This window comes from Poecilia reticulata, chromosome 5, assembly GCF_904066995.2.
Source record: "Poecilia reticulata chromosome 5, P_reticulata-male-v2, whole genome shotgun sequence".
In the NCBI taxonomy this organism is placed as follows: Eukaryota; Metazoa; Chordata; class Actinopteri; order Cyprinodontiformes; family Poeciliidae; genus Poecilia; species Poecilia reticulata.
This window is the reverse complement of record NC_088834.1, coordinates 4,661,068-4,665,838: the sequence shown is the minus strand read 5'-3', so window position 1 is coordinate 4,665,838 and position 4,771 is coordinate 4,661,068.

Here is a 4,771-nt window from a genome sequence, read left to right as displayed (position 1 = left end):
TTTTGATAAGGGTTTGTGCTGACGACTTTAACATGCCATGGGAAAATCTTCAGATCAGAAAACTATGTGCATTGAAAAGAAGAAGTGTTAAAACCTGTTGCTTTCCTTAAAGGGTTGACGTTTTTCAAAGATTAAAGTGTATAAAGCTGAGATGAAGAGAAACCGCCTGGATGGACACACCAGATGAAGCTTAAGCTTGTCTTGATGTCGGTGAGCAGCTGAACTTGTGTTGGTAGGTTTTTCTAATTGAAGGTATAAATGTAAAGGAATCAGTGACCATGTGGCATTAAATAATCTTAAAATAATGCCATGTGGCAAAAAAAAGTTATCTCAAAGATTATCTTATAAATCTACTAATATGATAAATCATTTATGTGCCAATTTTGAACAATGTCCCTCAATTTAAACCTCATCAGCTGAGATAATGCTGCCAACAACTAAATGCTTTTTCTCCTGCTGCTAAGCTTTTTACTTTTCTCTTGCATGGAAACTACTCCTACATCAGTTAATCCATTTGTTTTCTGTATATCTGCTCCGTTTTCTCAAACCCCCAGTAGGTCATGACCGACGGCTGCGTGTACTGCGCCAGGTTCTGGTTCTGTTGAAGGTTTCTTCCTGTTAAAGGGGAGTTTCTTCCTCTCCACTGTTGCCATACGCATCCTCAATATGCATGAGGCTGTAAAGTCAACAACACAACTGTGAAGTGATTGTCTACTGTCGCTGGATGCTTATCCAGGAGGAGTGAATGCTACAAGTTGATGATTCAATGCAAAACGCTGGGCTTGTTTTGATGGAAAACTTTTTAAACTGATTGGATTAATGAACCGTTTGGCTGATGGAAGAGAAGCTTTAAACTTATCTTGCTGCTCTTTGGTTCTACTCTGCTTCCATGAAACCTCATTTTGAAATCCTCTGGGATTTGAGGTCATAGATTATATTATTTGAGCTTTTAAGATGCTAATCAGCTGCTCCTAGTTATAAAAACGCTACCTTGTTGCCAAGTTTGCACATTATAATATACATTTTGACCAGGTTAAATCTTTAATTTCATCAATCTTTAGCATCCAAAGGAACGGATGCTACTGCCACTTGTATTTACTGTAAACCAGGCAGTTTGATCAGCCAGATGAAGACTCATCAACTTTATATGAAACATTTTACTGAAGATAATTCGACTGATGCTCATTTTAGCATATTTTTTTTTTCTAATGTGTTTAATGGTCATGATATTCACTATTTCTTACGTTTTGATGATAATAAAAACAACTGCTTTTTAATTTGCTTTTCAGAGCTTGAGAAATGTATTGACAGGACGGAAAGTAAAACAAAATAATTTTAAAAAGCGGCTCTTGCTGGTCACGCCATGTTTGACTGAAAGCAGATCTGTCCACTTGGGGGCAGCATTTGTCAGTACTAAGGAGCCTTTGCTGTTCAAGCAGCACCAGCTTGCGGCCCACCTGCTTCGCTGCCGCCTCTGACTGAATTCACCAAACTTTGACTAGATGCACTGCAGTCAAATTTGCATTTCTCATAAAATAATACTTGTGGGACTTCCACTTAGAATTCAAGATGCGAGCCCAGAGTTCACTTTTTCTTTTTGCTCAGTGTTGAAGGTCCCGAAACCAACTGCAGAGGCTAATCGATCACAGCTGATTTCTACTGATATTGGCTTTAATCAGATGCCATATTTAACCACCTGGCTGCAGAAGTTCTGCCACTAATGACTCTCTACTACTTTGCTTTTTCCACTCTGCTGTGATTAGCAGCAAATTGTTGATCATGTGCCTCATTTCCAACAGTTCACCGTGTATTATGAAGCTGGGATGTTTATATAGTGCCTGAGCCAGAAAGAGATTAACAGCTGATAACTTTTCCGCATCCCTCTGCGTGTGTATATTTTAGCTTTCTCTCGGTTGTGCATATCTGTATCCATGAATGCAAAGGCATGCTTGAGCACATGCAGTATATCTGTGTGTGCGTGTGTGTGTGTGTGTGTGTGTCTTTCTGGCTGTTGCTTTTTCCCATCTGCTGAGCTGCACTGAGAGTCATTTATCTCAGTTATCCAGACAGTGTCAGAGCTCCATCTGTGAAAAGAGTAAACACACTGACTCACACTTTTTAAGAGACTACCACTGATACCAGACAAGAGAGCACGGCAGAATCTACAGTGACTACACATTCACCCGCACACACAGGGCTACAGTTTCTGTTTGTTTTCATCTCATTAGAGTGACAGAAGCATGGCAACCTCAGAGAGGAGGAGGATAATAGTCATGTTTTGTCATGTTCTTTTCCCCCTGCTAATGGTCCAGATTGCTGTTTTCTTTCAAACCGTCCCAAGTGAGTCTGCAGAACGTCAGAGAATACGAAGATATCCGAGCCGCTTGCTGCTGGAAGTGCTTGAGCTTGAGATACTTTGTAAAGAAAGAGCAGGAATGACTGGATTTTGCTATCTAGATGTGCAAAAATATCACAATTGCAGTTCTATTTTCAGCAAAAAATATTTAAAATCCCTTTTGCCATTTTCTTTTTACTGCTTTTTGTGTTGGTAATCTTACAAAAAGAGAAAAAAATAGGGCATCAATACTTCTGTGAGGCACTGGATGGAGCATTTTAAACCAGAAATGGAGATCAGATTAATATCCTACAAATGTATTATTGCAAAATTAGATCAAACAAAACGTACAATCGTGGAACAGCTGCATCCTAAGTTGTGGTGAAAGAATAATAAAAGAACCAACAGTTTCTATTTTACTTTCCTCTCAAATTACTGAAAGACTGGGTTAACAGACCGAGAAAAACACATGTGGTCACACATATTTTTTTACTTGTTTCTCAGAGAAATGCCCACAACTGGAATGAGCTGTGATGCAAGCAGATAATAAATAATTTCACATCTGGCCCAAAGCTGAAAGCAAGACAACAAAAAAAAGCTATATTACATTATGAGGTTTTATTTCAGACAAAGCAGGCCAGTTTTCATCAGTTCATCTACAGAGAGGATCATTTCTTGCAGTACCAAATCCTGCGACGGGCTGCAGCAATCCTTCTGGTGGTGGGAAGATGTATAACATTTTACTGACCAATAATTGTACATATAAATATAAAAAAAATACCCCTTTGTTATTCCTGTTAATGTTCAAGCCAGTGCAGCCACTCAGAACATAAATAGATATAGAATATGTAGAATTTACCCAGCTAGTATCAAAGTATGAATCAAAAGACACATTTTAACCTACAGAGGGTCAGATCCTAGAGTTCACAGAAAGGTCAAGTCTGCGAAACCTGGACAATTAAGAGGTCCAGGAAAACCAAACTAAAATCAAGCAAACCAAGTAGCCCTTTTTCATGTAGGTTATCCATCATAGATCCAAACATTTAAAATGATTTTGCAAATGTGTTGTATTAACAGAAAGGCATCTAGTTTTCAAATTCATTTAGGCTCAATTGAACAAATAGATTATCTGTCATGAAAACAGGATTTTTGTCATTTTCTTCCAAAACGCTCGCTGCATTTAGTCGAGTTTAAAAGAGTAAATAAAAGATGATTTGGGTGCAGCAAACTCTGCGTTTCAGTCTCTGGATAGACGTCTTTCTACTTATTATAAAAGTTTAGTTGTAAAAATATAAAGCCTTTGTGCTGTACTTAACATTTTCCACTGTGGGGCAATTATTTCAGTAATAATTTTACTCTGATTAAAAACAAAAAGTTTAATAAGCAAATTTCTATCATTCTTCAACTACAGTTTGGGGTCACAAAAATATCAGTCCAGGGGTCATAAATGGTCCCCGGACCACACTTTGGACACCTTTAGAAATATCAGAGTGAAGAAACTCAGTCATCTGACTGAAAACATATGACCACAAATATGTAATGTTGGTTATTTTGAAACCACCATCGTCTTTTTTTTTTAACAGTTCCTCTCCTGTTTAGTTTACCCACCTCTGATCTTTACTCACCTAATCTGTCTTCCTCTGTTATCCTGTTGGTATTAGGTGAGATATTCTTCATGTGGAACCAGAACAGCCACTTTGGGAGGAAGACGCACATGTTCTCCATCATCAACTGACTTCAAACACCAGGTAGATCATTCAGCTGCGTGTGCGAACAATCCCTGGAGTTTCTTTTGTGCACCTAATGACTCGGTCAGACTCTGCACAGCTTGTGAACAGTAACAGGATATTCTTCTTGATATCAGAGGATGAACAGGTGTGCAGATGGGCCCCAAACTTTAATCAGTCTTCCTTTGTTGTTGAGCCGTTTGGATCTCAACCTGCATTGCAGCCTTACATGCTGCTTGCCAAGTTGCCACGGGTGTGCAAAGATATTTGTGGCACAAAGTTGTGCCCTGAAGTTATTACTGATTACAGTCGAGCTGGCAGGAGTTTTTTCTTCTTTTTTGCCTCAAGCTAATCTCTATCGTGACAGTAAGAGCCGTGTTAGGATGGTTGTGATATGCATGAAAAACTCTACAAACATCTTCAAGAGACCTCAAAATATGTCCCGCATTTTCTAGTGTTTTTGATGACAGACGGAGCAGAGAACTTAATCTCTCTTCAGTACTGTTTCAAAGGAGCTACTATGTGTAACCTGACACTCTTCCATCCCTTTTCAATGGATTCTTTTAGCAGATTTAAAGCCCAAGAAGTACAGCAAACAGTCTTCCTGTTTGAGATAATCTGTTTTCATGGTTGCTAGGCAAGCCTCTGTCTTTGCTGTTATTTTTTCAGCACAGTTGTGTTAGTAGCAGAAGATGGAAATGATGTTGTG